This window comes from Lathamus discolor, chromosome 4, assembly GCF_037157495.1.
Source record: "Lathamus discolor isolate bLatDis1 chromosome 4, bLatDis1.hap1, whole genome shotgun sequence".
NCBI classification, from domain to species: domain Eukaryota; kingdom Metazoa; phylum Chordata; class Aves; order Psittaciformes; family Psittacidae; genus Lathamus; species Lathamus discolor.
Genome location: NC_088887.1, coordinates 112,705,654 through 112,718,895, shown reverse-complemented (window position 1 = coordinate 112,718,895; position 13,242 = coordinate 112,705,654). Strand labels below are relative to the sequence as shown.

Sequence of the window (13,242 nt, the reverse complement as noted above, 5' to 3'; positions counted from 1 at the left end):
CACACTAATAGAACAAGTAGAACTCTAAATTATGTTTTCAAAGCTTCCATGAGCAGGACCTAGTGAACACGTTCAGCAGAGCAGAGAAAAAAAAGTAAGTGGTGAGCTGTCTGCAAGTGGCTTTGTCATACAATAAGTTATCACAGCTTAGAAAGTTACTATTCATGCATTCTGTAGTGACTCTTTGAGACCATTTTGACATCATTTAACTGTGGTCTGCAGAAGTCCATCTCCAGGCATCAACAGCAAGAAAACCTTTGTCTCCACTACTGAGAAGAGTTTAACTGCTGATCAGTGTGGAAAAGCTCTCTAGCTGACAAAAGTTTGGAAGACGTTAAACTTAGGCTAAGCATGTAAGTCATTTCCATACAAGAGCAGAATAAAGTACGAAATTCATTCCTTCATCAATATCTTCAATCAGGCATAGAAAACAGCTTATACTTATCAAACTACATATACTGCAGTATTGGAAGGTGGAGACGAAGTTATATGAATTTTTCATGTTTCGACTCAATCAGAAACAATGGCTGTGGAAGCAAGCTTTGTAAGTACCTGGATACAATTAGGATGAGGGGAAGATTCTCAGCTCTTTTCAATATTCAAAATTAAAACCCAGTACTAGATGACACTTTTAGCTATGTAATAAGAACTCCATAAAGAGATGATGCAGGGCAGTAAGAATGCATTTAAAACAATTAAAAGAAATTGTCCCACCTAAAGTAATAGCTACACTTTTCATTATATTAAGCACATGGTTATATGGTATATAGCTCAGAGAGATGGCAAATTAATTGGTAACAAAAATAAATTTATTGTAGAAAGAGTTAAAATCATAGGTCAGTTGAACTCATTAGGTCATTCAAGCCATCATTCCTGTGTAGAAAGTCAGAAACTCTAATGACTCTAACAGGAACCAATGTCTGAACCCCACAGCTGAAGGTATGAAACAATTATCCTCATGCTAATGGTAAGAAGCTTTTGTTTACTGCAGGATCAAAGGATAGGTTAGACTGGGAGGAACCTTAGGAGGTCTCTGGTCCAACCTCCTGCATGCAGAAGAGTCAACTCTGAGGTCGGATCAGGCTGCTCAGGGCTTCATCTTGAAAGTGTCCAAGGGCAGAGACTGCACAACCTCCTTGGGCAACTGGTGCACTACCTTACTGTCCTTATGGGGAAACAGCTTCTTCTTATATCCAGTGTGACCTTCTCTAGTTTCTGTTTATGTCAGTTGTCTCTCACCCTCCTGCCTTGCACCCTTGTGATTAGTCCAGACCTGTCCCCTGCATAATCTACTTTTAGGCACTAGGGCCGCTCTTAGGTACCCCCAAAAGTCATCTTTGCTCCACACTGAACAAACCTATCTCCATAAGCCTCTCAGAGAACAAATGCTCTGTGTACACCACTAATAATGACCCCCTCATCTTTCCAGTTCAGCCAGTTCTTAGTCCCCCTTGTTGTTCAATGATCTAGTTGATAATTTTATCAGTTTGTCTATGAGTATGGTATGGTGCCATGCTGTATTGGGTCAAGTTGTTGACAGCAGGAGGTCAACTTGCCCTTCATAAGGCTGTGCTGACTGAGCCTGATCCCCCTCTTTTCCCACAAGTGATGTGTGATTGCACTCAGTGTAATCTGCTTCATGATCCTCTTCAGCACTGAGGTCAGGCTGACAGGCCTGTAGTTTCCATGGTCCTCCTTCCTGTTTTTTTTTTGTTAAAACTTTTTCTAATAATACAGCTCTTCTGATTGGTTTTGCTGTTCCCTGTGACCATCACCTTCAGGTGAGCCTTGGTGAGTTTCCTGAGAGAATCTCTCCATGTCCAGCCAATGCTTCTAAATTTCTCCTCTGTAGCCTGTCCCTGCTTCTCCCTTCTTTATGCTGCTCCATAAACGCTGCTTAGACATGACAGTTTCCTGATATGTCTACTTGTTTTCCAGAATACTGGGATGGATCATTCTTGCCCTCAGCGATATGCTTTAGTGGTGGTCTTGGCAGTCTTGGGGTAATGGTTGGACTTGATGATCTTAAAGCTCTTTTTCAATGCAGCTGTTTCTATGATTCTATGGTATTTTTCATGTGCTATATAAAGTTTAGAACTAGACCAATTATAATTATCAACAAGGACTTTTCTTTACAAATTAGCATGTCCTGGACAAATTATATTACAGCGAGTTGGATTTAGCTTATGTGAATTTACACTTTAAATTTATTTGGCAATAAATATTGAACATTTTCTCATTTTCTTTTTTTTTTTTTTTTTAATTTGGCAAAGACATTTGGAAACAATCAAAAAAAAAAAAGACATGCACATATTGCTGTGAGAGACTGATCTGAAATCAGACTCCACTGTCCATTGTCTCAAAGACTGGCAGAAGAAGCTGAGATGGGACTCCACCCTCCACTGCCTGAAGGGATGAATGGGAAAGCGATAAGACTATTTTGTCCATTACCTGGAGGACTGGTGCAAGGAATTGCTGCCCATTATCCCAAGAATTGCTGCAGACCTTTGTGCAGGCACATGCAGTTGGAAGAGCTGGCTGCAAGACCAGGGAAACTGGTCCACCAAGAACAGGATACGTGACATGAAGAACATAGGTACTTCCCCCAAATCATTATAAAAGGGGGAGTAAGACATCACCAAAATGAGTAACTTCAAGGTGACTCCAGAAGGATGATTCCATAAGGACACTCACTCCGGCGGACTCTTGGGGAACACTCTGCTCCAATACCAACTACGAACCCTGAAGAACTCCCACCACTGATGATGATGATAACGGATCGCTGGGACATTGCTGGATCCGCAGTGGTGACTATATCTCTCTCTCTCTGCACCCTGAATGCTTGCTTCATTTTCTACCTTTCTTCCAATCTGTCCTATCACTTTCCTCTTTATTAGATTAATTTCCCTTGTTTATAATAACTGTCTTTCTGTAATTTGTAATAAACAAACAGCCCAGTTACAGTATTTGACCTCATTTGTGTCTTAGTTTCATTCTTGGGATGAAAGAGGGTGTGGCACTGGGATTTTGTCCAATCAGACCCTGACAATTGCTACAATTACTTTATATGCAGATATCTTTCAGCCTATAGACTATTCCTATACTGAGTTTTCCAGAGGTGTTGAAACATGTTTTAATTATGGACTAGCTAAAAGCAAGGAGGGTTTAATATAATTTATGTAGAAATATTTGGTTTGGTGACTGTTTTAAGTACATAGCCAGTATGGAGTGTTTATCACTTTCCAGCTTTCGTTGCTCAGCAGTGACATTCCCTTTGAACTGCGTTCCCTTTGTAAATAATTTCCAGTGGATTTCTAGAAGAATTTGCAGGAACATTTTTAAAAATTCCAAAACTTATTTTAGTAATGAAAATGTATATTAAATTAAAAAGTAACAAACCATACGTATTTCTACTATATTAAATTAAAACTTGGAGCCACATTATGGCTTTTTGTCTGACATTCCTTCCTAGCCATAGACACAACAACCCACTTCAGACGAATAAAGAGAAGAGCAGTTTTTAATCATCTTTTATTCTAATTTTTAGAAGTGAAGGATAGCATTGGAAAGATTAAATAAGTTTTACAAAATTAAAACACTGCCTCCCAGGGTTTTCCCCTTATTAGGTTAGGGAAATTAAAACTTTTATTTGATTCTTCTGTATTTGCAGTTAAACAGTCTGAATTTTTGGCTTGCACTAGTTGGTTTTACAGAACTCTAGAGATAATCACAACATTTTTGTATGGCTTTGCTGATGTAAAGTGGCTTCAGTGTTTCATTGGCAATAACATCTCCAGCAGCCTGGGCTCTGCAGCTGGCACTTCCTGCGTCTTTAATGGTGGCCCGCCAAGCAGCATGCACCTAAAGCCCTCTGTGACATTGTCACATACAGCATTCTAAGGTAGTCATTCACCAAGTGGGTGCCTAGAGATATATCTGCACTGGGCACTTGGGGATTTCTACTGGATTGCTTGGAAAGTCAGTGGGTGCTCACATCAATGCTTGCTCTTTAGGTTTTGCCTATGCGTTGGATTTCAGTCGCTTATTCATGCACTTACCTCAGATATGTACTGTAACCAATTTTTTTTCAGCATGAGGACTCTCTGAGATGCACTGTTCTTTCCTAGCACAAGTAATTTTATCCATGTGTTTTCATAATGTAACTTTCCAGTGAAGTTGTAATGTTCTTTTAGAGCATGTGGGAAAGTGATAAAATATTCAGCAGATTCATCCACTTCTTGGAATTTGTATAGAACTTGTATCTCAGAAATGAAACCTCAAGAAAGGGTAAAATGCTTATGAAATTTACTGATCTGACATGATTTTATTCTTTCATTGAGGATAATATTTCATGAGCTTGTGGCTCTGGTGCTTAAATTTGTTCTCCCCTTTGATCCAACTTTAAAAGTAAATATTTGAAGGAATTAAATCTGTTAGGAAGGAGACTCAAGTGTGTTCTTAAGGATGCCATTACAGTCCTGGAACAATCTCCAAGTAATCTTTTGCTGCTAAAATCAAACGACCAAGTAATCTTATACTATGGAAAGCAAGAGTGTTGAAAGTGGGCAACCCTTTCATCCTCATGTCAAATCAGAAGCCTCTGTTTGAATATCTTCTGGCTGGATCTTGATAAATTTGTTTGCCATAGATTGGCTATAGGTTAATGAGAAACAGGTACTTGGTAGGATGTTGCACACAGTTTTCATGGGCAGATATTGTCTTAGCAAAGTAACTTCTACTTTCTTCTCTTGGAACAGAAAGTACAGACTATCTCATGGTGACAACCTAGTCTATTGAGTGAAGAAATACACTAGGAACTAAATGGCTTGGATTTCCTTTTTGGATCAGCAACTGATCTGGTGAGTAATGGAAAATCTGTTTTCTCCAGTCTTTTTCTTTTCTTTTTTTTTTTTTTTTTTTTTTTTTTTTTACCCTCTTCTGTATTGCTTCTGCTCTGAAAGAGCCTTGAGGAGGATTTAGGCTGTGTCCTTTTGATACCTTTGTTTCTTCTACTAGTTCTGCCCCTAGGAAAAAATGAGCAAATTTAAAACAGAGACAAGATTGGTCCTCAATGATCTGTGAAACACTAAAGATAGATTTCATGGTAAGCAGCTATTTTCCAACTTTAATAGTTATTTTAATCATAGAATTGTTTTATTTGGGATAATATTAACTTCAGAGCTGCAGTTCACACAAATACTTTTAAAAGAAAGGGAAATAAATAGCAAAGTGCTTTTTGCACTCCTCACCACCTTTGCAGTTCTCGTTAGAAAATTTATCATAGATTTATAAAAATACTGACAACTCCTTTTGCTTTATATGCTGATATTTTTTAAAGTATATTCAGAAAATTTCACTTAGAATAGCATGTTCCCATAGCCAAGCAAATATTCACTGAAATATTCTACCATATTAACCATCCTATCCCATCCCATGAGAAAGAAATTATTTGCTAGAACAGCACAAGAAGTCTGCTTTGATTTCAAATAAACAGTAGAAGAGAAAATTATATTCTTGGAATGTCTGGTTAATGGCTTACAGAAAATAACCATCTGTACCATTGTCTTCAGCAACAATTATACATAAAAAATAAAAAATAAAAAAAAATCAAGAGGGATTTTGCTGCATTTTTCATTTCTTCCTAACTAGACATATAGGACAAGCTGCCTAGTCCTCTGGAAATTGACGGTGATACATGAATTATAAGTGACAGACAGGTTCCTCAGTTTGCAAGGTCATAGCAAAGTTGTCAAGCAAAATGCAAGAAAGTAATGATCACTGTGTAGCTGTCCTGTGTCAGCACGTACTTGCAACTTAGCCTTACTACTGATAATAAAAGAGTATAAGAACTAATGAAACGGCATTTTGAATGTAATTCCTAATTGTTTCATCAGAATTCCTTACACAATTTCTCTGCTTCTACAGCAGACAAGGAACATGGCTCCTGCATGGTAGGGACTGTAGTACTTTCTTTTGAAATGTAAATAAATTTAAATACTTGATGATGGGGAAGATCATAGAAAAAATTTACCGGCTCTATGAGTCTTACGAATCATATGATATCTTAGGAGGGACAGCTGGCCTATCAAGCTGCCTTTTAGCTTACTTTCTTACGATCTAAATTCGACTCACCATTTTTAGATACCTGGCTCTGGTAGACCTTGAACATAATTAGACCTCCAAAGCTTCAGTATAAGTTAAAACCTGGTCCCTTTAATCCAGTGACAACTGGTAACAGGTATTCTAGGGGCAAAGAAACGCAGGCATAAACAGGAATTCCAGGTCATTAACATCTCTCAAAAAAAAAAATTGCCCACACCAGCATATATCACGCAGCTCCTCAGACACGTGTCTTCCTCTGCTTTGTCAAAATGAAGGTCAGAGATTCAAAACCAGGCACGCTCTGCTGTACGATTTCAGTGAAAACGAATACCCAGCTTCTAGAAACAAGAGGATGGTAATATATAGTCTCTAACACTTAAAACCTAAATGCAGCTGCACAGCTGTGTCTGTTAAATGATAGCACCCATGTATATCTTCATGGATACATTTGAAGCCTTTTATTTTCCTTTCTTTTTCTTTCTTTTTCTTTTCTTTTCCTTTTTCTTTTTCTTTTCTTTTTCTTTTTCTTTTTCTTTTTCTTTTTCTTTTTTTCCCTTTTCTTGTTCTTTTTCTTTTTTCTTTTCTTTTTTCTTTCTTTTTCTTTTTTCTTTTCTTTTTTTCTTTCTTTTTCTTTTTTCTTTTCTTTTCCTTTTCTTTTCTTTTTTCTTTTCTTTTTTTTTCTTTTTCTTTTTTTTCTTTATCTTTTCCTCTTCTTTTCTTTTTTTCTTTTCCCTTTACTTTTTCTATTTCTTTTTCTTTTCTTTCTTTTTCTTTTTCTTTTTTCTTTTTCATTTTTTCTTTTACTTTTTCTTTTTATTTTCTTTTTTTTTTTTTCTTTGTTAAGTGGAATTTCTAGATACATGACCTTTTTCTTCAACCTTTCATGTGCTGTAGACTTAGTATAGCTGTATTATACCTATAACAAACACTGAATTCCTTGAAAAATAAAGAGGAAGCAGAAGAATTTGAAAATATCCTCTTCAAGGACGTTGAAGCAGATCAGAGGAATGAAATATTTGCTATGCCAGCAATGAAAGGAAATCCATAGCCTTTGTGAACAGAAATGGTACTGGAAATTCACAAAGGACACTTATGCGCAGGCAAATTCCATTCACCAGCTTTTTTTCACTGTCAGGTTGATATCAGGCTGCAAATACAAGAAAATAAAAGCCAGCAACATATGCCAAACCCTGCAGCCCTGACTGCCAGAAGCACTGATGTCAACAGCTCTTCCTCAGAGGCCTCTGAGCCTGTGGCAACTGACTTACTCTTCTGGAACAAGAACATCATAACAAAGTTCCTCCCCACCCCTTCTGCAATATTGAAACTGGGAGGAACAACTGGCTGCATAATTATTCTCCCTAGGTCCATGAACAGGGCTCAATTGTCTAATGCAGTCTTTGCTTATTAAAAAACAAAACAAAACAAACCCCAAACAACAACAACAACAACAACAACCAACACCCAAAACATGTCAGTGATTTTTTTTGTCATACTAAGGGAGCAAATGAAAGAGCAGTGATAACACTAAACTAGTCCTAAATGAATCTGGGAGAACCCCAAAGTACAACTGGAAAATCAATAAGTCTTTCAGCACGTGGATTTCTCCAGCAGAACTTTCAGTATGAAGAAGTTTCAGAGTGTGATATTTTTGTCTGGGAAAAAGCTTCAGCCTCAGGAAACCAAACAAAGAAATAAATCCACCTCCCCCAATACCAATGAGGGTGGCTGAATTTAAAATATTCAGAGGGAGAAAAAGAAGGAATTCTGTTTGACCCCAAGCTATCTGTGAACTAAAATTTCATTTGGAGGTTATTTCAGTGAAATAAGAGTAACAAAAATATTCTGTTACCTGCTGCCTCTTTTTTGTCACTTGCCTTTCTTTCCCATTCCCCAGGTCTTCCATCATTTCCTGCTTTTGGCACTCCTATTAGTTACTGCCACCTTCTGTTCATTTGCTTATCATAGACGTGCAGCCAACCCTCTTGCACAGCAGCAATGCCTACTGAGGATATATATATCGCATATTGAGGTTATATATTTTTCACTTGTCATACCTAATAGAGGGTGCTGAGGGTTACATTATGGTCTTGCAAAAGGCCATAAACTATAAATAAATAAAGTAATCATATTTTTCCAAGATGCTTTGATTTTGGAATCACAGAATATCTGGGAATGAATCACAGAATTATTCAGTAATAGTGGTGGTACCTCTGAAAACCTACAATGCAGCAGTTAGGCAACTTCTCTGGGAGACAGTGTTGCCAGGAGTAATCCCTGCTCTGCCTGATTCAGACAAAGGCTTTGAAAAAATTCTAATACCTCAGTAAGTTCAGCTTATTCAGAGAAAAGCTTGAACTGCTTAGCAGAGTGCCCCATGCAGCAGTTGGGGTTTTGGTTTTGGTTTGTTGGTTTTTTTTTTTCCTAGGGAAATTAATTTCTTTTATTCCGATTTACAAAAGCACTAATTCAAGTTCACCTTGAGCATGTTTAATCAGCAGAGGACTAATACAGGCTGACACCACTCCAGGAAGAAAAAGGACTTTTAGAAACTTACCCTTATCTTTTTGATTCTGTAATGAGCCGTTTGTGTTTTTTTCAACTAGGATAGCTTGTGGAAGCATGCATTTTCACCCCTTGTCTGTCATGAGGGAGCACAGCACCTCTGCATCAAGGTGTAGGATCCCCTGTGATCACTGAGGGATCCTGACACAGGGTCTGGCACTTGGGGGAAGCCAAGGGTTAGACATGATGACTAAGCAGGTCAAGGCCTGCACAGCAATATGAGAACTGGATTTGAGTGCTCTTGGTACCTTCTTATGGCCCCTTCTTCTTGATCTATGTGACAACAGAGATTGGCCCATAAGTGTTAACAAATAAGAGTCTGTGGTCCCCCACAAAGCTCCCAAAATGTCATTTCAAATGCAGCTATCCAAGGACAAATCGTTCTAACTGTGTAACAGCTCCTTGTTCCCTTCTTAAAGTCTAATTCTGATATAGCTAAGTATATAATTAGTGCTTTATTTAACATGTTTTGTAGTGGTTGCTATCCCAGAGGTGAAATTTCCCTCTTTACATAATTACAGAAAGGAAAGTATGAATAGATTAAAACAAAAATGCCTACAACTTCCCTTACTTCCCCTCCTCCCTTTACACCCCCAAGGAACCAAGAGTGGTTTAACAGGCCTGTCAAAATGGCATGATGGTTTATTTCCGTCCCTTATAGTTCAGTGGCACTATTAGCCTACCATATGCAAGTATGCAGTGAGTAAGCAAAGTGTTCGAATTCCCAGAGTGTTTTAAATTATTTTAATAATAAATATTTATTTAAAATTATTATTTTATTTAGTGGTTGTGGTAGAGTTCCACAAGACTCAAAGGTCCTTAACATCAGGCATTTAAGATCATAGAATCATAGAATCATAGAACAGTTAGGGTTGGAAAGGACCTCAAGATCATCTAGTCCTAAGCCCCCTGCCGTGGGCAGGGACACCTCACACTAAACCATCCCACACAAGGCTTCATCCAACCTGGCCTTGAACACCGCCAGGGATGGAGCACTCACAACCTCCCTGGGCAACCGATTCCAGTGCCTCACCACCCTAACAGGAAAGAATTTCCTCCTTATATCCAATCTCCAATCCAATCACTGAGTATGGAAACTGTTTGTTATAAAACCCTCTTGCACATTGATATTCCACATGGAGAAAAAAACCTGTGAAGGAGTAAATTTTTGTTAGGGCTTTTTTTTTTGTTTGTTTGTTTTGTTTTGTTTTGTTTGGGTTTGTTTGGTTTTGTTTTTTTTTTTTTCCATTCTTAATATTTCCAGGCATTGGCATGAAGCAAATCCTAGTTCCATGGGACAGGATCTTACTGTTTGTCTCCTCATCAGAGAGTATAACTTGTATTCCTTTTTATGTGGTCATCACTAAGTTATAGGTAAAAATGGATATGAACTTCCATTCTAAATCTTATTTTCAGCTCTTGTCTTTTTTTTTTTTTTTTCTGTGTTACAGTCAGATTTGTAAGGGTTTAAGAAGTTAGGTACCAAGTGCTTTGAGAAACCTCCACTTCTGTGTGCTGTTGCTCTAAATACTTTGAGTCACAGAAGACTGCATTCTGTAGACTTTCGGTCAACTTTCAGTCAAGGCTATACACTTTAAAGTGCAAAAATGATGGAGATTGGCCTAATCCATATCCTTGAGCAACTCAAAGAGACAGCATAATTCTAGGTGTTAGAACTGGAATTAAAATAAGCATTTAGTGCAATGAGAGATGCCTCATGTATTGCTTCTGCCTGATCTGAAGAGGCATGCATTTTTCCCAGGTCCCGTCTCCTGTCTGCCAGTTTCATGTATATCCATGGGATGCTGGGATGTAAGACAGCCCAGGTGGCACTAGGTCAGAATGTCAAACACCTGAATTGCTGCTGGTGTTTAGAGATCACATTTGGTTGTGTGCACCCTCATGCTGAGCTCCATCTTGCTCTGCCCCAGCCCTGACAGCGAGCAGGAGGCCCAGGGGAACTGGGGTGGAACAGGACAGCGAGGACCTGTGGGGTGAGCACAGCCCCAGGTCAAGAGGCTGCGTCCCAGCACAGACAGGAGTGGCAGCGAGCTCTCTGGGTTGGCTGGCTGTATCCCAGCAGAAAAAAATTTGGTGTTGGTCATGTGCCAGGGGAGAGAATGTTGGTGGTGACTGTGTCACAGCGAATGGAATGTTGGTGGTGTCCATTCTGTTCCACAGGGGTTGGTAGCATGGATACCAGCGCGGGTATATAAAGGGCTGTGCGGTGACAAGGGCCAGACCAGCCTGAAGGTGAGCAGATGGGTGAGTGAGGGCCCAGGTGAGAGGGCAGGAGGAAGGCAGGGAGGGGAGGGCCGGGCTGCTGGGCCCGGGCAGGGAGGCAGCGGCTGCCCCATGCGTGGCAGATGGTGGCCGCTCCTCCTTTCACTTCCAGAGCCAGAAGCTCACACAAGGGCAGGACCGGAACAGGGCACACTCCTGACCGCGGCCACACAGCCAGACACTCGCCTCCTGCTGCAAGGACACAAAGTTAAGCCTCGGAGTGTGGCAGGGCCCTGCGCAGGGGTTGCGCGTGGTGGGCAGTGGTGGCTGCTCTGCAGTTATCTTCTCTTTTGCAGCCACAGGCACCCAACGGGGCAGGATCAGACCTTGGTGCACTCCGCTCCTCAGCCACTCGTGCAGAGATTCGGTACCTTCCATAAGGACACAAAGTTAAGTGACGGGGTCTGGCAGAGCCCTGGGCAGGGGTTTGCCATGGTGAACCAGTGTGGCTGCTGTGTAGTTTGTTCTCCTGTCTTCTGCAGATGCAGATCCTGACACTAAATGGACCAGACCATGGTGCGCTCCTGTCCTTAGCCACACAGACAGAGAGCCTGGATAAGCAGCTGATTTTCATGTTGTTGAGGAGAATGAGGATATCGACAGTGACATGACACAGTTGAAAAGTTAACTACCTGAACTACGTAGGCCCAGACAAGGACAAGACCAGACCATGGCACGCTCACTGCCTTTTCTTCACACTGCTTAGCAAGAGATTTCTGTAGCTTTCAGTGAAGACCTAAGGACAAAGAAACACAGTGTCAGCCTGCACTGCGTCATCTTCCCAAAGGCAGCCCATAGTTCCCAACAACCATGGAGAATAGGAATTCCACACCAATCACCCTCCCTGTGTGAAACTGACCTGGAATAAAATTTTCTGATTCCCGAACCGTTGTCTGATTCTTCTGCTTTGTGTGGTCTTTGTGTGGGGGCAAATCTGCTGGGCCTTTTCCTTATTATCACACAATTATAAAATGCTTTAGGTTGGAAGGGACTTTCTAATCTAATACCCCTGCCATGGGCAGGGACAACTTTGCCAGACTGGGTTGCTCAAAGCCCCATCCAACCTGGCCTTGGACACTGCCAGGGATGGGGCAGCCACAACTTCTTTGGGAAGGAAGGAGCACCAAAGACAATGTGTGATGAACTGACCACAACCCCTATTTTCTATCACCCTGTGCTGCTGGGCAGAGGAGTTAGAGAAAACTGTAAGTAAAGTTAATCCCAGGAAGAAGGGAAGGTAAAGTTATTTCTAAGATTTGTTTTTCTATCTCATTTTCTTATCTCATTTGATTAGTAATAAACTAAACTAATTTCCACAAGTCAAGCCTGTTTCCCCATAATGGTAATTGCTGAGTGATCTTCCCTTGATCTTTTTATCTTGATCCACAAATATTTCATGATATTTTCTCTCCCCTGTCCAACTGAAGAGGGAGTAATAAAGCAGCTGGTGTCCAGACAGGGTCAACCTGCCACACTCAGCTACAAAGAGGAACACGGCAGTTATATGAAACTCTTATTCTTAGTTTTGATTCTAATGAATGGCTGAATTACTTTTGCTCAAACTTTCAGTCAGAAAAAAAAAAAAAAGAAGAATGAAGAAAATAAGATGCTGGCAAAAAAAGGAAAAAAAAAAAAAGAAAAGAAGAAGACTAGAACACAAAGAATTAAAATTCCACAAAGACTGCAAAATTTTAGCTAAAGATGTTAGTATCCACAGAGATGATGGAATAGTTTAGGTATGTGTATATATATCTATATTTGACTAACATTTCTGAATATATTATTGACTTATTTTTGTTAATACTTTTAATGTAGATTATACTTCAAAACTGTTCAGATGATTAAAAAAAATATTTTAAATTATTTAAAATATTCAGAACTTTTAAAAAGAAGGGAAATATTTTTAATTATAAATCTTTTCAATTGCTATTAGACATCTTTCTGAAAGCTTACTTCATAACCATTTGCAATTAATTTTAAGATAGCTAGAATTGCTGAAATTCCCAGCCATCTTTCTTACAGACTGAAAAGATGGAGAAATTACAAAGGGTAGAAAACAGACAAAAGTGGAAGAGTCTCTTTGCAGAGGATGCTTTATAAAACCCTTTGTTTTCTCCTCAAAAATAGACCATAAAGGATTCAACTTTAAATAATTATTTCAAAGAAAATTTTGAAGCAGGAGTAACTCTGTAATCTTCGTGAAACATGACCATTAAGCACTAGAATGCATTGTGCTATGATGACAAATAAGATGAAGCTGAATGACATGAGACTAGTAACTATCTAGTAAAC

At 39.4% G+C, this 13,242-nt stretch overlaps 1 long non-coding RNA gene across 2 annotated transcripts; it reads left to right on the top strand.

The window, feature by feature from the left end:
* Nucleotides 1–2,287: 2,287 nt before the first annotated feature.
* LOC136012825 (uncharacterized) lies at nucleotides 2,288–11,836 on the top strand. 2 transcript variants are annotated; one of them, XR_010611981.1, is made up of 3 exons: nucleotides 2,288–2,807; nucleotides 4,758–4,859; nucleotides 11,247–11,836. It is a non-coding gene; the product is annotated as an uncharacterized LOC136012825 (long non-coding RNA). The 2 variants fall into 2 exon arrangements; XR_010611982.1 differs by lacking the exon at nucleotides 11,247–11,836 and adding an exon at nucleotides 5,017–5,098.
* The last annotated feature ends 1,406 nt before the right edge of the window (nucleotides 11,837–13,242 follow it).